At 49.1% G+C, this 22,146-nt stretch overlaps 1 protein-coding gene across 2 annotated transcripts in view; it reads left to right on the top strand.

Moving 5' to 3' along the window:
• The first annotated feature begins 11,971 nt into the window (after nt 1–11,971).
• Nucleotides 11,972–22,146, top strand: part of Zfhx3 (zinc finger homeobox 3) — a 237,178-nt gene continuing 227,003 nt past the window's right edge. For both annotated transcript variants that reach the window (XM_038312670.2, XM_038312669.2), the window contains exon 1: nt 11,972–12,201. The gene's annotated coding sequence lies outside the window, so the exon portion shown is untranslated. The remainder of the gene's footprint in view (nt 12,202–22,146) is intronic.

Genomic DNA, 22,146 nt, shown 5'->3' with positions numbered 1-22,146 from the left:
CGCGAAAATTGATTTTACTTTTTCTCCATAAGCCCAGAAAGGTGGAAAGTTGGACTTCTTTTCGAAGGCAACTTTTCCTTTCCTTAAACTCCCCCCTTCCAGTTCTGACTCACTTTTCTCCTTTCATTTCTTCTAATCCTACCCACCCCCATCCTCTGTCCTGAGGAAGCAGACGATGCTGACTGCATCTATGGCAGGATATAAATTGAACGTACAGATTTTTGTCTAACCTAGGGTACGTGTTAAAGTTTTTCCCGTGTCTTCTTCCTTCATCCTCTGATTTAAGGAGTGTTAATTTTTCTCCGTTTTTTTTTTTTTTTAATTTCTGATTTGCAATTTAAAGCGGCCTCCATTCCAAGCCCCTGGTCTTTCTCTTAAACCTCTGATTTATGCTGTCCCATGTCACTATTGCCCCCCCCCCCCGAAGATGCTCTTCTCCTACTAAATTTAAGCATTGTTGCATTTTCTAGAAAAAGAAAAGAAAAAAAGGAGAAAAAGAAATTAAAAGAAAGAAAAAAATCTTTAAAAAAAATCTTAGCCAGGTCTCTATTGTTGCTTCGCATTTCACTTCACGGTAGTGTGTGTGTGTGTGTGTGTGTGTGTGTGTGTGGTGTGTGCCGGTGTGTGTGTATGTGTTTTTAATACATGCATAAACTTTTGGTGCCTCTCTCCTCTGCCTAGGCTTTTCTCCTATCCTCTCTTCCTGCTCTCCTTGCCCTGCTCATCACTTTCCCCTGGTTTTTTTTCCTCCCTTCCTCCCCTCTGCCTCCCTCCACCTCCCCCTTTTCTTTTTTGCTGAATCTTATTGATCCAGAAGGTGGCTAATTAGCCCTTCCCGTCGTGCCTGGGTAATGAAGCACATGCGCACTGAATTAATCACAGCCATTTTTTGCAGGAAACTAATTAGCAGAATAAAGATCCAAAGACTTTTTTTTCTTTTCACTCATCAGCTCCCACTTCCAGCGCGTCCCCTCCGACCGCTGCAGCCGCCGCCGCCGCCGCCTCCTCCTCCTCCCGGCCGCAGCCGCCGCCGCCGCCGCCTGCTTTGCATCCCAATTACAGCCTAGAGCCGCTGCCGCCGCCGCTGCCGCTTCTCCTCCGTGGCCCCTGCCCGCTCCGGGGGCTGTAAACTCCCCGCCAACCATGCTGCTCGGCGGCAGCGGCGGCGGCGGCTCCGGCTCCCCGGCTGCGGCCGCCTCCCGCCCCGGGCTCCGCCGAGCGCGCTCCAGCTCCGCCGCCGCCGCCGCCAGCAGCGCGTCCTCCGCCGCCGCCCCCCGCCAGCCGCCGCTGCTGCCTTGATGGGCTCCGCGGCCCGAGCGCCTCTTTTCGGGATTAAAAGCGCCGCCAGCTCCCGCCGCCGCCGCCGCCGCCAGCAGCACCGCTGCAGCCGCCGCCGCCGGAGGAGCAACCGCGTAAGTGGCAACTTTTCCCTCTTTTTTTTTTCCTCCTCTTCCCGCCGCCGCCTGCTCCTCCTCCTCCCGCCGCCGCCCGGACGCGGGGCTCCTCGGGGCGCCCGGGCTGCTTTGCATGGGGCTCGTCCTGCCCCCTCCCGGCTCCCGCGCCCGGTCGCCGCCGCCCGCGCTCCCCGCGCCCGTTCCCTGCTCGCTCGCCGCGTCCCGCTCGCCTGCCCCCTGCGCCAAACTTTCTCTTTCTCTTTTCTTCCTCCTCCTCCTCCCGCCGCCGCCAAACCCGGGCCGCCCCCTCCTCCGCGGCCCCCGCGCAGCCGCCGGCGACCCCCGGGAGGGTGGAGGCGCCCGGGGCGAGGCCCGCGCGGGGACTTTGGAGGCGCCGCCGGGCAGGGCAGGGCCGGCCGGGGTGCGGGGCCCGGGTGGAGGAGGCGCGCGGCCCCGGGTCCCCGCGGCCAGACAAAGGCGGTGAATGGCGGGGGTGGGGGTCCCGGTGCAGCGTGCCCCCCCTCCTATTGCGCCCCACCCCGATCGGTGCCGGGGCCCTGGGCGGAGCGCGCGCCGGGCCCGGAGCTGCCCCGCCGGCCGGGCGCCTGCCTTTCTCGCGGGGCCGCTCCGGGGGCCGCGGAGCTCGGTGGTAGTCCGGGGTTCGGGAGGGGGCGAGGCGGCCGCGCCGAGCTCTACCTGGGCGCTCTCTGCCCGGCCGGGTGAGCAGCGCCAGGAACGCGCAAAGGGGCTGCGCTCTGGACACTAGGGGCTCCCGGGGGTCGGGGCCGCGCTGCCGACCAGGGCCGGAGCCAGCCTTGCCGGCCTCCTCGGCCAGCTGAGTTGGGAGGCAAACATCGGATCAGAGGACTTTTTTTTCTTCCTCTCCTCCTCCTCCCTCTCTCTCTCTCTCTCTCTCCTTCTCTCTCTCTCTCTCTCTCTCTCTCTCTCTCTCTCTCTCTCTCTCTCTCTCTCTCTCATGCAAAACTGGGAATGTTTACGTTCGGTTCCCTACGCTCACCCCTCACCCTTTGCCCCACTCCACTAGATGCAAAAAAAGCACGTTCCTAATTTTACGATATACATTTTAATGTATAGAATCTTTTGCATGTCAGTTGGAGGGTAGGTCTAAGAGCGTTTTATGCCGTGCACTTGAATTGTGTTTGGGGCTATTAAAATACTGTTGTTGGTTTTTGTTTTTTTTTTTTTTTTATATATACTTTGTGAGTCAATCTGTTGCTCAGAACCTGACTTTTGTGAAATGTGCAATTCCTTCAACTGTGGCAAATTCGACTGTGGTTATGAGTGCTTCAAAAATCACCCATTCTTAACTTTTCCCCCTCATTACTTTGTAGTAGGGGAAATACGCCAATTTTTATTGGTTTCAATTACTAAATTGTTCTAAGGACTATATGGAAGGAGGAAACTGATTGCCATTTTCTGGCCTTCTGATGGTGACTTTTGAAAGGGGGGGCTAGTTAAATACCTTTGAAGAATATGTCAGATTGTGGCTCTAATGCAAATTACAGAACATAAATTCACTTTGGAGATTTAAGAAAGGCTTAAGCCCTTTGGGGTCATTGAGGATTTATTATGTTTTTCTAATATATATATATATACATATATATATGTATATATATATATGTATATATATATATATTCTATCTGTTTTGGGTGTATGGCTAGTTCCTGGCCAACTTTTTCGGAGGTCCTGGGAAAGAAGCTTGGGAAATGGTAGAGACTGATCAATGTGAATAATCAATAGAGCAATGTGCTGCAATGTTGTACCTACATTTACTGTAAATTTTTACAATACCTGCAGTGTGGGTGCTCCAGTGTCTTGGGTGGTTTCTTCCAACAGATTTAGGGCAGAATAACCAGAATTTACCACTCAGGTTTCCGGAACAATATTAGGGAAATTCACTCCATAGTGGCTCATGTTATAACCCCTTTATTTTACTGAATGTGTGTGTGTGTGTGTGTGTGTGTGTGTGTGTGTATGTGTATTTGTTTACATGTGAGGATTTCAAATGCTGAATCCCCAAAGTGTATCGTCCTGAGTTGGAGGGAAGTAGGCACCAGCCCAGGACTTCCCGGGTGGGTATTGGGTTATCGAATCACTGCTTCAGCCTTCCTCTTCTTGTGATGTTCTCTTCGATTTTTTAAACTAGTACAAGTAGAGGTAGGAATATAAAAGAGTAAAACATTGGAGATTGAAGCAATATCAAAAGCCAGAGTGGCACGCTCACGCGTGTGTGGTGTGTGTGTGTATGTGTGTGTGTATGAGCCGGGGGGGGGGGGGGGAGGAGAACAGAAGACAGCTATCTTACAGTCAGCCTGAATGGTGGTAGGTGAATCCATATTTGGAGATTATTTTGAAATAGTCTTGAAAATGGTTCGGAACAGAATTTCGCAAAAAGTGTACATGAAGTCATTTTTGAAAGGATTGTGGTTTGGGGAGATGAGGTGTGGGCAGGAAAGCAGTGGAGGCCAGCAGCCTTCCTCTTGTCTGTGTGTCTCCTCCCTTCCCCCCTCCCTGGGTTTTAGTTTTTAATTACTTAATGCTGAAACACACTGGGCTTATATAAATATTTGCAAATGCTCTTTCCTATTGATTTCTCTGAATAAACTGCCCTGCTCTGGTCCAGAGAGGAGGCGATTCAGATCTGTGGGCTTTTTAAACATAAAGTCTCCAAAGGAGTGTTTGTGTATGTGTATGTATGGTGTATGTATGAGCTGTAGGCAGGAAGATGTAGTGGGACACAGGGAGAGTTTAGGGTCTTAGTGGTATGGACCGAGAAAGCTGGGCAGGTGCTGGTCTGATGGCCTGGTTGTCCCGACAGATAGTGTGTGTGTGTGTGTGGGGGGGGTGTTTCTGAACGTATTTGTACCCCCCCCATTAAATACGGAACAGTTTTTCAGGGCTTGGTGACTGCCTTCCTCCTCAGGGTCACATTGAGTGCTAATCTGACCCAAGGTGCAGGAATCCTGCAATGGGGAAATAAAAGAATATACAGAATGGGGTCAGGTCAGCTGCTCAGAGGCCAAAACCCCTACAGCTGCTTTGATTTTAGTGTGTGCATGCGTGCTTGTGTGTGTGTGTGTGTGTGTGTGTGTGTGTGTGTGTGTGTCGTGTGTCTTAGGCTCCTCCTGCCACGTTACAAATTGTGCTTCCCTCTCAGGTGTTAGCTCAGTAGCTTAAAGGCATCAGGGCCTTCTACTGCATAGATGGGCTCCCAGTGACACCAGAAAACCTACAATACGGAATCCAAAACAAAACCCAGGGAGGAGGGGGAGGGAGAAAAACCCAACCCATTGAGTGCAGGCAAATAAGGTGGGGTCTCCAGATGCTGTTACAAAAGCACCTTTGAATATGCAAGACAGTGCAGAAGACCAGTCATTCCAGTTACAGCAAACCATTAAAACGGGAGGAGGAGAGAAAGGAAAAGGCATGTTTAGGTTGTAATTTGTTAGTACAAGGGAAAGAATCCCACATAAAGCTAGCCCTCCTCCCGCTCCCCTTTTACCCTCTCTTTTCTGGCTTCATACAGAATCCCTCACCCTTTTGAGGTTGTCTACTGTATGGGTCCTTCCATTGAAATCTTCTGAGTTTAGGAAGATCCCTGCAAGCAACGCATTTTCTGTATTTCCCCCCCCTTTATCTTGGAGGAGAGTTGGCAAGGGTTCTGTGGTCTGCAGTTACACAATATGTTATCATGTTTTTAATCTCTAAATCATTGCAGTGGTTATAGATTTACAGTCTTGGGGTATTACAGGGAGAAGCAACGCGGCTGTATGTATGCTTTTAAATTACACCAGTGTAAGCCGAGAACAGCAGCTATGAATATGGGCGGCCAGCTCCCCCCCCCCAGTTCTTTCTCCTTCTGTGATTTTATTTTTATTTTTTTAAATGCCTTGATTTGCTTAAACATAAGCCATCCTCTTCCCTCTCTTCTTTGTCTCTTCAGCTCCTGCCCCCACCTTCAAGAAGAAATAATTTTCATTTTAGACCTCTTACCCCAGATAAACTAGAATTCAGACTCTTGACATAGAACTTGGAATATGAGACTACAAAAAAAATGAAAAGTGTGAATTTTCCAAGAAAATCTCTTGGTTTCCATATCGACCTCCTGTGTGGGGATGGAGAGTTGATTTCAAATCAGAAAGTGGTAGTGGGCGGAGACGAGGGGAGCCAGGCGAGTGGCACTAGGGAGGTCCCTGTCACTGTGACCCCACTCTCAGCTTCTGTTTTTCATATTATGTAACAGAATCCTTGGCAGCATTAAAAATCCAGCATTACAAGCTGATTGTAATGCTGCCTCATTAGACAACGCTGTCTGGCCTTGTATTAAGTGAAACATAGAGCACGGCTTTCAGATTATAAACACCAATAAATATTAAGGCTCGGCAGAGGGGGTAACTAGCAACTGGCTTGGCCATAGCTGAGGTTGCTCTACCCTCCCTCCCTCTTCTTTTCCCTCCCCCTTCCCACCCCGGAACAGTCATGTGTTTTCTTATTGGGATGCCGATGTGTAGACCCTAGTGACATTTAGCAAGGCTTTTTATAGAGTTCTCTTGTGTACACAAAAGGTTTGGAAGTTTGTTTTGTTTTGATCTGCAGTAAACAGGTCCTTCACTTGGCTGATGTCATTTCCGTTCATATTTGAGTGTTTATTGTGCGTCTTTACAAGGCCTTCTCATCCCTCCCTCTGACCTTGCTGTTTGGTCCGAGCCCTGGGCCTGCTTTGGGAAGGGGGGAGGGTGGTGTTCTCTGAGCAGTCAGGTCTGGCTTGGGGGTCGAATGTCTTTGCTTTGGCCTAGGTTTTTTGCCCGCCTGGGAAGACACTTCCAGCGTGTTAATCTGGTTAAACACTCCTCCATCCATTTGCCCCAGTATTTCCACGGCCTGCAGTGATTCATCCCAGCTTCCTTTCCTGGTGGCACCACCTCCCCTGGCCCCTGCCACACCTTGTCTGGGTTAATACATCCTTACTGTTCAGTTCTCTAGGACAGCCCCTAAAAAAAGAACAAAATAAAACAACATACACACACACTTACACACACACACACACAAAAAAAACCTAAACCCCCAAGTAAACAAACAAAAAACCACTGGCAACGTTGAGTGATGATTTTGAGATTTAGATTCAGTTGTGAATGTGAAATTGGCATTATTATCTGACATCATGCTGTGAGAAAAGAAATTGTTTTCAGGCCTGGCCCCCAGCACCTCCTACCCCTGTTCCTTGCTGCCCTCACCTCATAATGCCCCTATCTTTTTGAAATGATAAAGGCCAGTCTGATGTTACTAAACATGTCACTGTCTCTCTTTTCATCCGGTCTACAACTGGATCCCCCTTCCAAAAAGAAAAGAAAGGATGGGGAGAGGGAAGATGAGAAGTAGGCTCATGTAGGCCCCAGAGCCCTTCCTTTACTGGGATGGTGGGTTTTAGTTTTTTTTTTTTTTTTAAAGTATGTATGTATGCACACACATACACTCATATATACATATATATGTATATATATGTTATTGTTTTATCCTCTTAGGTTTAGCAATAATAGAGAAGGGAAAGGAGTCATCACCAGGAAGTTCCCTGAGCTGCTTCCTAACTAAGAAGGGTGAAAAATGAACCAGCTTTGACACTTGGCTCCCTGTGAAAGCCCAGTAACCTTTCCCCCCCTTCCATGGCCCCGGCCTTTTGTTCCTGGAGAACGGAGCTAAGGTACTTTTTCTCCCAGACCAAAGGGAGCAGGCAAGGAGTCCCCTTGTGAGCGCATCGTCTTTAGATGGCCTGCTCATGGTTATTGTCAATGCAGGCTTCCCCAAACAATTGCTGCAGGGAGACACAAAAGCAAAAACATTTGTCCTATTTTTTTAACCTCTTTGTTTTAGATTTTTTTTTATCCATTCTTTAAATTTCACAGTTTCTATTTGTCCGCAGAGAGACAAACGGAACAGCATGAAGCACATTTCACCGTAGGCCTCACTGGCGATTGGAGCAGCCTCAATAGAAACCCACATTCTAAAACACTGGCTGGCTTGGAGAATATGTGAAATTTCAGCTGGGGGTTAGGGTGGGGGGGGACGACTGTGAAGTCAGATTAGCACAGATTTCCAACAAAATGAAGTGCACTGAAAAGATGGAAAAAAAAATGGGATTCTAGCATTCCTCGGGGTAAAGCGTGAAAGGGTCATCTTTTGTTTATCTTCTGGTATCCTGTCCACTACTTAAAAGTGACCATTGACTAGGAGAGAATAGAAATTACGTGAAATTACTCATTAAAAAGAAACACCATCTGAGATGGACGGTTGAAAGTCTCACAGAACGCAGTGTTTAAACTCGAGTGGAAACTGCTTGGTGTGCATGGTGAAATTGCTACTGGGCTGAGGGTTTTTTTTTTTTTTTTTTTTTTGGTAGGATTTATATAAACAGACAATATCCCCTGTCCCTTTTCTTTTCCTCTCCTGTTTCCTGTTTCCTTTCTTCTACCCCGACCTCAGTCCCCTCCAAGAATTCCGTGGCTTGCTGGCCTCTGTGAAGGGATGCATCAGACGGCTGGGGGATGGCTCAGGGACAGAATGGGAAGTCCACCTCTTTTTTCCCCCCTTGGCCCAAACAAAGCGCCCCTCTCTCCTTAGCATGTAGGCCCTGGACTGTGATGTTGCCTTTAAGCGTCTGTCTGCCTCGTCATTAAAATTCTCATTTTCAAGGTTTAGAAAAGCAAATGTAAAAATTCCCCTGGGTATAAAAGTCTTGCATGGCAAATTCTCTTTGCCCTTTCAGAAAAAAAAAAAAAAAATATTTTTGTTTCCAAAAAAGAAAGAAAGAAAAAGAGACCGTGGTGACCTATTTGCCTAACATTTAGGATGGTTTTAAGGCAACTTCTGTAATTTTACTTCCTTGAGACTTGGGCTTTGCCACTTAAAATTATTTTGGGGAAACTCTTTTGAATCACAGATTTAAAGGCAGATGACTCATTTGTATCTTTCTCGCTTAGATGATACGGGAGAAAGATACAAATGGGTTGAGAAGTGTAGGTAAATAAACTAGGTAACATTACATCTATGGTGGGGTAAAAAGTAATCTATGGAATTAGCACTGCAGTGATACTTGAAGGCCTTGAGGTTCCTGTCAGAGAAATATGAAACAAAACGTCTGAGTAGGCCCTCCTGGCGGGCCACCCTTTCTGAGCTGTGCTGTCTGGAGGTTGGTCTGTATTCTGTATCATCCCCAGGAGGCCTTGGGCCCCCAGCAGGTACCTGGCTCCTAAATAAAACTGCCTCCTCTTATTGGTGGGGTGAGCTCAGACCATGGAGCAAAATTCAGTTCCAAATGCATTTGTATGTAACTGGGGGACATGTGTGTATGTGTCTCTGTCCTCCATCCCAGGTTAAAGCCTCAAGATCATTTAAGCACAAGTTTTAAAATCAATGTGGGTATATCATTTATTAGACATAGAATGATCCGGAAGAATTGCACATATCTACGTAAACCCAGCTGTGCTCTGAAGGAGGGGCTGGAATGCTGACCTCTCCTGAATCTTCAGCCAGGGATCATATTCAGCTTGGCCGAAGTGAAAGGACAGAGCATTAGCGTGTGAGTCTGGGGGTGGCAGGGAGCAGGTTTGGCTGGGTTGGAGAATTGCAATTTATCAGCCAGCTAAGCAGTAGTGGGCAGGATTGGGTAAGGGGAGGAGAAATGAAAGGTTAGCAGTTCCCTGGTTTATTTTGAAATATTTATCCTTTGACTGCTGCCAATTGGGCTCTCTAGATGGGACAGGCCTGGGGACAGAGAACTAACTGTGAGGACTGGTGAAGGACAGCCTTTTCTGAGGGTGGCTCCATTTGTGATTGCGTTCAGGATGCAGCCCGAGAGCATCAGGCTGTCAGTGCTGGGTAGGCATGGCTTTAACATCAGGCAGCTGCCCTGTCCTGAGCTTGGGTACAGAATTTGCAACATGGATTTCTGAGAAACCGATGGGTCCATATGCCAGAGTGTAGTTTGCAAATTCCCTCTGAAGAGGTCGTATTTTGGTTCTGGATGACAATGAGTTGTCCCCGAGGTAGCACCCCAGCTTTTCTGCAGCCCATCATATTCACCATGGTCTACAGGCTGAAGGCCACCTGCCCATGGCTTTACCTGTGAAGTGTTTGTCTGGAACAAAGACAGGCTTGAGTAGGCCTCACATGCATGTAGCTACTGCAGGATTAAGATAAAGGAAAAGGACCAGGGGGCCACTCTCCTTGTTGCTTGTCGGGCCCCTTAGGTGTAGAAGGCCTGTCACCAGGGCCTGGGACACTGGTAGAATCAGGGCAGAGCCCCTCTGCCAGCCCCTCTTCAGCGGCTCAGATGGCTTTAGATCTTGTCTTGTGGTTTCTCTAGTTTCATTTATGTGTATCCTACGCCTCCCCCCTCCATACTCACCAGATTAGATTCTGAGGTGGTCCCATGAATAAAACTCAAGAGAAAGCTGCAGAATTCCATTTTCCAGGAGTAGAAACATTTTCCTGTTGTCTTTACTTCATCAGCTAGGCCCATGGGGTTGCTTCCAGGTGAGGAGTAAGGGTCTGGAGCCTCTTGTTTTCCCAAAGAGATTTCCAGGGGGCATCTCTGAGTGGAGGGGCCACCTTGCTTGCCTTGCTGCTAGCATCATCATCTTCATGTATTATTCATACTCACTTTTTCAATTAAATTATTAATTGGTTTTCTTTAAGGTGTTCCTGACTCATGTGGCTAATATAAATAACCGTGTGTTTTGAAAACACCACCTGTTCTCGAGCCCGAGGTCAGGCAGTCTGGAACAGCCCCACAGTGGCCATACTCTGGTTCACAGAACCATCCATCCTCCACCCTCCTTTCTGTTCTCTGCAGGCGCCCCCTCTACCCCCCACTCAAAGTTTGACTAAATTTGGCCTCTGCCCTTCTTTGTCCCTAATCGACTTGATTCCCTAGAGGCAGTTCCTTTCTTCCAAGGCCCTGGCTTAGGGGGGGAAATTGCAATCTCTTTTTTGTACTAAAATATAGACGGGGGGGGGGGGGGGGGAGGCGTTAGTCTGCACCCAACAGGTTAGGTATTACATTGATTTGAACCTGAATTCTATTGTACAAAAAAATGCTTTCTACCCAGAGACACGGTAGTTTTCACCAACCAAGCATCCCCCTTTCCTCCCTGTTAACGCGTGCTTAATGCAAATACGATTCCATACATTCTGCTCTTCGCCTGGTGAGCTTATTATATTTCTAACACTTGCATGGTTCATTATTGTGCAGTAGGAAAAGACTCGCGGCTGCAGGGGCAGCCTGGGTGGCTGGTTTTCAGAAAGAGAAAAAGCAGGTGTCTTTCTGTGTTGAGAATGAAGACTAGATTTAGGAGGAGGGTGGAAATGCTGCCTGAGAGGACTGGAGACTTCCGGTGAGATTTCAAGGGGCCCGCCTTTACATAATAGAATGTAAAAGGTGAATCTAGGGGAACCTCGAAGTTCCCAGCAGTTGCTTTGACCAGCTGAGGTGGCCCTGTTCGGTTTGATCCTGGTGGTAGGACCTCCCTGAGACGGGCACCTTTCTTGCCCTCTCTGAAAAGCCATGAGGCTTTTTAAGGGAGGTCTCCTTCCTTAAATCGGGTCGCTACAAACTGCTTGTCTTTTTTCTAGTCATTTCTTCTTCTCTTCTCCTTTTCTCCCCTCTCCTCAAAAACTGTCCCTAAACTCTCAATGGAGAGTGGGGGATGTTTTCGCAAGTTTCTGCAGCTGAAAAACAGAAGTTCTCTGTGAAGCAGTTAATAGGATGGGTGTGTGTTTCAAATAAATTCCTGTCCACATTGGCTAACGTCCCCTGTTAGAGTGGCCTGGCTCTGACGTGGACAGGGCCCAGAGACTGATGGATCAGGGTTCGGAGGCCCCAACTGCTTCTCTTCTTCTTCTTCTTCTTTTTTTTTTTTTTTTTTTTTTTTTTTTTTTTTTTTTGGTGGTTGAGGCGCATCGGTTCCTTCCAGGCCGGCCTTTGACTTTTGATGAACGGTGCGGTCAGTGCCTCGCGGGGACGCGGCTTTGTTCCTGCCGGGCCGGTTCCCGGGTTGGTGTAGGCCAGGGCAGCCAAGACTCCTGTCCCCAGGCGAGTGCGGCCCAGCCTGCCTCCACGGCCGGTGTTGAGAGCCAAGGCCCAGTAGACCCGGCCCTGCTCCGTGTGTTAGGTCCCCAGGTCCGCGCGGGCGCGGCCACTGTGAGCAGTCCGGCCTGCGCCCAGCGCGACTGTAGATGTCAGGCTTTGCCCGGGGAGCCGAGAGGCTGCGGGGCTGTGAGTTTCAAATTAACCTTCCGCTTTGTTGCTGTGTAATGTGGATCCCCGAAGGCCCCCCGCCCCGCCCGCCCCCCTTCCTCGGGCGGTGCGCGCTGCAAACTGCGAGTTGAGCTTCATTTACATAAAGCGATTCCGGGCGGGCGGGCGGGCGGCGCAGGAGGAGGAGGAGAGAGGCGGGCAGGCCGGGACGGGGACCGGGACGCAGCGCCGCGCCCCGTGGGTGAATCCCCGCCGCGCCTGGGGGACCTCCCTCCCCGGGCAGCCCGAAGATCGCCAGCCCGGGCCGCCACCATGCGCGCCCCGCCCCTGCCGCCAGGCCCCTCGCTCCTAGCCTGCGCCACCGCCGAGCCCGGGGGGCAGCGGGAGGTGGGGAGAATGCCGCCTGGGGTGGGTAAGTTCGGGGCTCCGCTGCCGCTGGAATCTCCCGTTGTTGTCGCGCAGGCCGGAGTGGTGGCCCCCGGACCTCCGAGTGCCTCCTTCCTCCCGAGGTGTACGGAGGCTTTGTGTGCCAGGTGAGTGCAGCCTCCCTCCCCCGCCGCGCGGCTCGCAGCCGGCCTAGCGCTGGAGGCAGGTGCTGCGAGTCTTGGCTGAACTTCCCATTCTCTTGGGGCATGTGGGGGAAGGGCAGGCTGGATGCACTTGAACTCCTAGACTCCAGTGGGAACCTACCTGGGGAGAGTGACTAGAGCCCGGTGGGCATGGGAGTACGTTCCTTCTTTTATCCTCTCTCGCTTTCCTCTCTGACCTCTTCCTCCTCCTTCTGCTTTTGGGTTTGTTCATGCCTTCCTAATACTTGGGGTACTGGTGCTACTGAGAACTTTGGGTCCTTTCGTCTAAAACACACCCCTTCAGCCAGAGAGAGGGAGAGAGTTAGAAATCACTGGTCAGTTTGCAGCAATGTGAAGAATGCGCCTGTTTGGGGAGTAATTAAAGAGAGAATCAGTATAGAGCTGGAGGGGACCTATGGAGATCATCTTGGCCGCCCTCTAATTTCAGTTTGTTCTTCTGCCAGAGCCTGTGCAGCATTTCTTCGGGGGGTGGGTAACGAAGGAAGAGGTAAGATTTTTACCCAGTTAAAGAGGAAAGATGTCCAAGTTAGGCTAGCAACAAGAAAAAAAAATGCCTACCCAAAAATCATTTTGTAGGTTTAGAGAGTAACATGCCCCCCCCCCCCTGGAAAACAGCCCCTTTCTGTCTGGTACATATCTATGTAATGATGGTGGGACTCCTGCCTTCAGGGGAAAGCCCATGGCCCATACGTGGCACACTCAAAGGAAGTTTGAACAACCTGATACAGGGGTACGCTACCGCTAACTGCTTTAAAGGCAACCCATAACCAGGTGAATCCAGGGGGGCACCTCCACCTTTTGCATTTATGTCATTTAGCAGCCTTTGACAACTCGCTTGAAGCCATTGCCATATAACCACAGAGAGTATAGACTTCCCATCTGGAACCCAGGGAAGGCCTCTTCTTCAGGCTGTGGCCAAGTAGGGCCTGCTTGGCGGAACGCACCAAGGCACAACAAGGCAAACAGACTTAAGCCTCCGAAGAGAGATAGTGAGAAAGTTACACGTCATCTTCATCTCACTTCATTTAATGCCTTGAGATCCTCGGAGACGAGTCACTAAATAAATAGAGTCTAATTTGAAGCTCACCCTAGCTGGGGGTAACTGTTTCTTTGCCATCAAGCAGCAGGTGCAAGTTTGTAGAGTTGGCCCCTGGAGTCCCCTCATTCCTAAATTCAGGAGGTGTCAAACCTTCATGTTCTTTTAATGACTGTGGTTTCTGGATAGATTTCAAGGGAAACCCTAAAAATCACGAGTTCCATTGGGCTGGACTGGAGTGCAGTGGCCCAGACCGCATTACGTAGGAAAGCAGAGACCCTCCGAGGTAACAGGCTGCTGCAGGGAACTGGGAGCCTGTTTCTTGTTATCACAGCGTCCACCGGCAGCCTGAGATTCTAAATTGCAGACATAGGGAACGGGGAACAGAGGTGGGCTATGAGGGGTCTGGAGACCAAGAATCTTCATTATTTAAGGATTTCAAGAATGAGGTCTTTGGAGAGAGGCGAATGCCTGGGTGTTTGCACACCTGTAATTACGTTCATCTAGTTTTGAGGGGTTTTGGAAGGCCCCCCTTACAGAGAGTGTGCAGCCATGAAGGCCAAGAGCACACAGCTACCCCCCCCCCCCCCCGCTTTCTTTCCTAAGTCACAGGACAAAAGAGATTGTCTGCATTTGATTTCCAGTATGGCTTTCAGAAGACATGTAAAGTGGCTCTCAGAATGGGCTGGGGGTCACACTCGGCCTTTTATTTAATTACACGAGTGTTATTTAACAACACGGGGTCGGTGGCAGAAGCAAGCACTTGTACACGTTGAAAGCAGGTCCTTTTGGAATGGCCAGGAATCAAGTGCCTTGCAGGCCTTCTGTCTCTATGGCATGGGTCAGTTGTCTCCCTCCGCACCCCCACCCAGTAGGATACTTTCTCTGGGATGGAATCCTGTTCTCCGCATCTGAAAACTGTTTTGATTGACAAGGAGTCTGAAAACAGCAAAAACAATGAGCTGCACCCGCCAACCACCTGAAACATTAATTTTGGTTTCTTAGCACGAGGGAATGCTGAGGAAGGATGGAAAGGCAGGGCCCAAGTCAGACGGCGCTGCCAGGCGGCCTCCTGTTTGGCTCATCCTGGCTGGATAGCAAAGTGCTTTCTTGCTGTTTTGGGACTGGATTTAACTGCCATGTAAACTTAGTGCCAGTTGGACTTCCTAGTGTCAAGGAGCTAAAATAAGTGAGATTTCAGCCTTCACCATTAGGTCTTAAAGTGGTGGCTCTCACTATTTCCCAGGACTGGCTTGGCCCACTTTGGGCAACCCAAAGAGGGTGGGTTCACTAGAGTAAGTCTGTGAATGCAGAGTGATGGAAATGAGCAGTCTGACCCTGCTGATGGAGGTTTGACTGGTTCTTAAAGGAACTAAAGGTAAAGATTTGGTTACTTGTGGTGCCCAGGGACTGGGTCCTTATTCCTGGTGTGTGTGTGTACGTACACGTGTACGTGTATGTGGGAACTGTTTCTTTTAGTGTCTCTTGAGGCTTTGGGGGTGATAGTGTGAGGACTTGGGAAAGCTTGAGCCCAAAGCAGACTCTTTCCTGGGAAACTTAGTTTTCCTGGGGAGTTGCAAAAGTTTTGTCTTTAAAAGTAAATATTTAAGTGACTAAGCAGTGTTTTCTCAAAATGTGTGGAATTGCTGTTCCTGCTTGCTGTCTGCCCTGGTGCCTGGCAGAGTTCCTAGCTTGCTTCCCAACCTAAGGCCATGAGTCTTTCCTGCGAGGAGGCCATAGGGAGTCTGGTCTCAGGAAGCTTGTCTAAGCCCCGCCTCCCGGCTGGCCAGCCCTGCAAGAGTAATGCACCTGATGCTTGCTGTAGCAACCTCAAGCAGTACAGTATGTGCTGTGGTTTATGCTTTCATTTGTGATTAAAATGGTTGCTTGCTGTTAGGCTGGCCTATTTCTGTACTGTTTGGGCCTGTTGGCCTACTCGGGTTCCCAAGGCTGTTGTAATTAACCAGTATGGGGGCGGTACCATCCAAACACAACAGGAAGGCAGATTCCATTATCTCAAACTTCGTCGTGTTGTCCACATGCTCTGGTCTGAGAATTTGGTTGTAATGGTTATTGTTAGAAATCACAGCATAGCTGTGACTCCCCAGTCCTTTCTCCCAGAGTTAAAGGACTGTGGTCAGGAAACTGAGCAGCCCGATTTAATGGAATCCAAGCCAGGGAATTCCTCTGCAAGAGCGAGGCGCAGTGAGGTCCTAAAGGTACTGGTTCTGTCCTGAGCACAGTGGCCTGCATTATGAAGCCACTGAAACTGAGAAACAGACACACGGAAGCTAAGATTTCCTCAAACTGCCCGGAGGGAGAGGCGCAGGCAGAAATCTTGGGTCCTTGGCGCTGCTTTCAAATCCAGATTAAGGAGCAAAACTATCAAATCAACAACTGTCAGATTTATTTTCTGTATGACTTAAAAGTTGATTGCCAGACGGTTCTCAGGAATTGACAATCAGATGTTAGAGGACTGTTTTGGTTTTTATTTTTATTTTTTTGTATGTGGCAAATGACGGTTAACAGACACAGGAACCAGGGACTCTGGGAAGGCAAGTCAGTTGACAGACAGCAACGTTGTGTTAAGGCTTCAGAGGCAGTGACGTAGAGGTTCCCCCCTTCTTCCTATCCTGTTTTTCATCCTTCGGGTCAAGGAGCAGGGTAGTGAGGACTGAGGATAAGCCACCAAGGTAGCGGTGACAGGAGTGTTTCTAAAAAGTTCTGTGCCCTCTAAAGTTACCCTGGTTGCCGATTTGTTAAAGTCCTTGTTTTTATAAATTTCCTCCTTTGGGTGTTTTCTGCCTTTCTTTCACTCCTGATTCCTCGAGCTTCTTGCTTTTGCAAGGATAAAGATGCATGCCAAAACGGGAGCAGACAGAGTGCATGAACTGGCAGATTGGCTCCGTCGCACATCAAGAATTGTATTGTGTTGTTTTAACCCAACGCAGGACCCTTAGTGAAATACCTGAAGCTTTATCTGCCTTTTGGGTGAGCCATTCTCCCTTCCTACCATATAGGCCTGTCAACAAGAGGATTAATGTGGTGTGTGTGTGTATGTGTGCGTGTGTATGTGTGTGTTTTACATGCTTCTCCAGAGGAATCCTACCTTCCCTGCCTCCCGAGAAGAGCTGCTGTGGTTTTTATAACTGCACCCCCCCCCCCTCAGGTCAGGTCTGAGGCATCCAGAGAAAGGAGGCTTGAGACATGCCAGACAGTTGACTACCTTCCTACCGCCCACCCCTTCTGATTCCCACTGGTTTGGTACTGAGGCTGTTGCAAGGCCACTCCACTTGGAGATGGAAAGGACTATGTCTCCTTTTCTGGGAGAAAGGGAATCTCATCAGGGTCTTAAAAAGCCATCTGCCCTCTGAAGTGAATTTCTTGAATCTGATCTTAAATGGGTCTTTTGGGGCAAGAGTTAGGGATTTCTGGGGTATGTGAAATTATTGCTAGGAAATCTTTAAGTGAAAGTGAGAAAATTGGCTCAGTTGAACCAAGTGCAAAGGAGGTGGGTTTTTGTTGTTGTTATTTGTGTGTGTGTGTGTGTGTGTGTGTGTGTGTGTGTGTGTGTGTTTTCTTCCATGACAGAGTTTCTTTCTGTAACAGCCCTGGCTGTCCTGAACCAGGCTGGTCTCAAAGATCCTCCTGCCTCTGCCTCACAAACCAGGTGCTGAGGTTAGAGGCCTGTACCACCTCTCCCAGCTAGGAGGTGGGTTTTTCCATCTGCAACTGATGTTACGCATTGTCCTGCCAGTGACTTGAGCCACAGACCTCTGTCTGGGTGCTTCTGCAATCAGGGGCTGGTGTGAATTGGGAGGGGATTGAATGTGTGGGTTGACCTTGAGGATGATCTTGGTCGGTTAGGACAGATTGGGAGTGGGCCTTGTCAGTGATTCTTATTATCTGAGGAGCCTTACTGTTAGTGAGCAGTAGGGGTAACTTGGCTGATTTCTTGTTTGCTCCTGACTCCAGCCAGCGGGATTGGAGACTCATTCTTCTGAGAGCATTGACCAAACTATATTTTTGGATAAACTGGTGTCTGCCTACACTTCAGTCACCGGCTTGCTGTGCGTTTCACTGTTGAAATTCCAGTTCAAAGGGGACTGCCTGATTCCCACTGGACCCTCCTGGTCAGGGGGGCTGAAGTCAGATCAGCCCAGCACAGAGAAGATCCAGGTGTTAATTTGATAGCTGGTTTCAGCCCCAGACCCCTTCCTGAGTCCTATAAGTGCCCATTCAGATGCAAGTCTCTCTTTTGGTGTCTAAAAAAAAAAAAAAAAAAAGCCCTTTCAGGAGTTCATACTGTCCATGTGGACACGAGCTCACTTGTTCCCCATACTTCTAGTCTCTGTCTAAGTGGCCTACTTTAGATGACTCCTGCCGTGCCTTGTCCAGAGGAAATAGGTGAAAGGACACCTGGACTTTCATTTTTTAATTTTTTAAAAATGCCCCTCAGCAACTTTTTTTTTTTTTTTTAGTTCTTGTTTTTAAACAGTTTTTCTTAACTGCTCAAGAGACAGTGTAAGGAGCCGCTTGTGCTGTTTTGAGACCTGCTTCCTAAAATGCTCTTTGGCTCAGGGCCTTGGTTCTTAATGCACATTTGGCTGCTTTGGGGAAGTGGATTTGGCTTTCCTTGTATCAGCCCTACCATCTCCGTGGAATATTTGCATCCTCGTGATAGTGTCAGCTTCTGGACACAAAGGAAGAGAGCCTTGTGTGGTGGGGGTGGGCGTCACTCCCAGAGCACTGACTTTGCCAGGCTTCTGTGTGCTGCCACTTTAAACTGATCACAGTGATTGCTGGGGGACTCGAGGTGTGTGATCGGAACCCGGCTTGCTTACTCTTTTTGTAAGATAGTGTTCTGCCCACTCTGAGGGTATAAATGGTTGTAGATAAGCTGGATGTGCCACATGCCTATAATCCCAGCGTTTTGGGAGGGCTGAGGTAGGAGGATCAGGAGTTCAAGACTAGTAGTTAGACCTTGACTCCAGAATTAAAATGAGGTAAATAAACAGGATGACCCCACCTCCCTACCCTGTTGCCTTTTTCAGCGAGAAAGTAGAAACTGGCTTTCCTTCGAGAGTTATTAAACCTACAAATATCTTTGGGAGATACAGAGAACTTGTAGGTCTTTAAAGAAAGATCTGTATGGGTCAGGTTCTCCAAAGGAACAGAGTGGATAGAATGAGTATCTGCATTGAAAGGAGATTTATTAGACTGGCTTATTGGATGTGGACTGGATAGTTCAACAATGGCTGTCTCCTGCTGGGGAGGCCAAGAACCTGGTTGTTCAATTGTTCAGTCCACAGGCTGGATGTCTCAGCACTTCTAATATGGCGCCCGAGGTCTGGAAGATTCCTGGAGAGGTGCATGGCTTTGGTCTGTGTTGAAACCCCAAAGAAGTTTCTTAATATACTGGTGGAGTCCAGATCTATGGGATCCATAATTTGGCCCATGAGAGTTGAGTGCAAGCAGACAGAAAACAAGCTGCTTTCTTCCAGAAGGTACCACTCAAGTGTAGGGTGGGTCTTCCTGCTTCGAATAATCAAGAAAACCCCTTATCGGAGTGACCAGAGCTCCAGGTATAGTAGTCAGATTCACAACCAAGATCAGGAAGGAGTCATGTCCTCTTTCATTTTATTTATTATTTATGAAATAATGACTCAGGAAAACGGAGACATCTGTGATCAGAGCCCCTCACATATGGGCCCGGTTATTCAGCTGAGTTCCATGGGTCAGAGGGACCTGGATTTCTGGAAGCCCATTTACTTCATGCCACCGCTGGTCTTCCTGACTCCACTGTGGAGCCCACTGATGCTAGCTAGGCCCAGCGCTGGGGCCTTTTCCGGTGTGATTTCTGAACCGACCCCTGAACTTCTTTGCGCCTCCCTTATTTTATGTGTCAGAGGGTGTGAGCTCACACCTGCACCGCGAATTCCGTACCATCTAAGACAGGCATTTCAGATACTTAGCAAATGGAGGCAACCCCGTCCAGATGTTAGTTCCCATTCATCTATTTCATCCCTGCGGATGGCCCCAGCCACTTTCCCCTTCACCAGCCCCTGCTAGAGGGTGACGAAGGTCCCCAATTTCTTTCACTCTCTGCTTATTGGCTGTGAATAAACCTCCTCTTTTTGACATCCTGAAAGTGACCTGAAGCCCTAAGGTCTCTGCCTTAGAACCAGTACCCTCCCCCTCCCATCTTCCCCACGTGCCTTCCACCCCACCCCCCCACAACAAGCCTGGCAGGAGGCCCCCTAAGTGAGCAGCCCACTCCATGACCCACCTAGAGAGGCCTTCCTGTGCTGGCTTATATATGCTAATAGGCCTGACTTGTCCTGGCTTGTTTGTAGTGATTTGTAGAGACATTTATATGCAAATACTATCAACTTGCTGAGTTAATTATCATGTGCCCTCCCCCCTAGCCCCTCTCTGGCTAGGCCTCCCAGCCTGACTGGCCTGATCTCTTTCAGTCTTGAGCTCTTCCTATCTTCGCCTTCTAGTTCGTCCTCTGCCGGAACCAGCTGACCTGATCACAGCCTCTTCACTGCCGGGCGGTCTGGCATGGAAACCACGTGGTCCAGTGTGGCAAACCGGGCGTTCTAGTGGTGGCCTCATCCCAGCCTGCTGTGGGAGGCAGCCTGTGGCCTGAAGAAGGGTCCCACTCCCACAGTGCTGAGCTCTTGGCCGTTTTACCAGCTGCCTTGAAATACACGTGCTTGGTCCTGTCAGTCTTTGCTACTCAGTCTTTAGTGACTATTAGAGCTTTTATGATTATTTCCACTTCGCCATATTTAAACAATGACAACTTACTAATTCAGAGTCCTGGTGAGAGTCTGTTCCAAAAGGATCCCTGGGAAATAGGAGTGTACCTCAGGCCACTTTCCTATTGATATTTGTGGGTGGGTAATTCCTGGTCGGGGGCACTTACGGTGAACATTTTTTGTCTTGGCTCTATTTACATATAAATACCTAAGCGTGTGTAGCATCCTTAACTCAAGTGGCTTCTTTGTGGCCACTTGATGTCAGTAGCTCTCTCTCCTGCTGACATGACCGTCGGATTTGTCTCTAGGAATGGCCTGGGGAGGTAAACCTTCCCCTAGTTGAGGACTACAAGATAGTTTTTGTTTCTCCAGGATGAAGAAGTAGCAGTCTTTGGCCTCTCCCGCCAAATACTGCACCGCTGCTGCATGTCTGAATAGTAGCATGCCAGCTGAGCAGGCCCCAGAGCTTGTGTTTTGACCCATCTGATAATCAGATGGTTCTGTGGGCTTAATTTCATGGTAGTCGTTTTAGCATCCAAAGCTCAGTAGCTTTTCCTTTTAGGGCATGGTAGTGAGCTAGAGTTTGAGGAGGTAACATTCTGGTCTGTGGCAGGCTGCTCAGTGGATGTAGACAACATCAATCTCTGGACGGAAGCATCAACAGGTGGGACTAAGTTAAAATACATGTTTGCTGCAACCTGTGATGTCAGCAGGACATCCTCCTCTCCACACTTCCTGGGACTGGCTGCATTTCCAGCCTTGGCCCGTAGCTTGTAGGACATTTTTGTTGACTCCAGTCCTTCCAGGATCCGCAAGTCATTTTCTACAGTTAAGGACTCAGAGTCTCCTCCTCCCCTCCTCCCTCCCTCTCCCCTCTCTTCCTCCTCCCTTCTGTCTTTACCTCCCTCCACCTTCTCCGAGTGGTGGGGCCTTGGCTGCCCTAAAGCATGCTACTCCCGGGGAGCACCGTGGCCAGGCCCTGAAGGAGGGAAAACACACTAAGGGATCTTCAGACACCACACAGACTAATGGTTTGGGCTAATTTTTGTTAGTCAAGGGGGCGAAAGTCCACAGCTGTGCCTGGAAATTGGGAAAGAGCCTACTGGGATGGTCTTGTTTTGGAAAGTCTAAATGCAATGCTAATGGCTGAGATCTAAGCAGGTGATGTATGTGCCTTTGACTGGGCCTCCAGATAAGGTGAAGAGTATTCTAAAAGTTACTTTAGTGCAACCTTCCAGATAACTGTATGCCTGGGGCCAGGCACGATTTATGGCCAGCTGGTGGTTCTGGCTGTGTGCTGGCTACCCTTTATCTTTTGAGTTCAGGCTCTGTAGCTTAACTGGTAATGCTGTTTATCTTTTTTGGGGGAGGGGGTACAGATGGGGGTTTTGATCAGGTTTTGTTGCTGGAGGCATTCATACTTCTGCTGATGGGGGTTCCTGATGATGCTCTGAACTAGGGTACTGCATTTTAGGGTATCCAGGGATCTGGAGTGCAGGTCCCTCATCTTAAGGAGTGTCAGGTCCTACCGAAGTTGTGAGCCTGCGGGAGGGGGTGTGAGGCCTTCCATACAGCTCCAGCCTAGGCTCTTACCATCTTTGTCTCTCTACATCACTGCTGCAGGCCTAGCCAGCACACCCAGCCTGCTTTCCCAGTAAACTGCTAAATTCTGGGTCATGGACTCCTAAGCTTTTTGAACAACATTTGAGCCAGAGAGTCTGATGATACGCAGGGAGATCATTCTAGGAAGAAAATTATTTTTCTGATACAGCTAGGGGAGATTTAGCATTGACTAGCCAAGACTTCCCTTCTACCCGACCCCAGCATCTCCAGGAGGAACCCTATGCTGAGAACTACCCCTAGACTTTGTTTTTTGGGAAAAGTAGAGTTTAATTCAGTTTATGTGGATATTTGTCTTTGTTGTTGTTGTTATTATTATTTTGTTGTTGTTTGGTTTTGAGGCAGGGTAACTCCTGCTGGCCTGGAACTCACCAGGTAGATAGACCTGACTGGTCTTGAAGCCCTGTAGATGAGGTTTTGCTTACCCTGGAGCTTGCAGAGTCCTGAGATTAAAGCTGTACATTA

Source organism: Arvicola amphibius, chromosome 15, assembly GCF_903992535.2.
Source record: "Arvicola amphibius chromosome 15, mArvAmp1.2, whole genome shotgun sequence".
Taxonomy (NCBI): domain Eukaryota; kingdom Metazoa; phylum Chordata; class Mammalia; order Rodentia; family Cricetidae; genus Arvicola; species Arvicola amphibius.
Note: the sequence above shows the minus strand (reverse complement) of the source record. Positions and strands in the feature narration are given on the sequence as shown.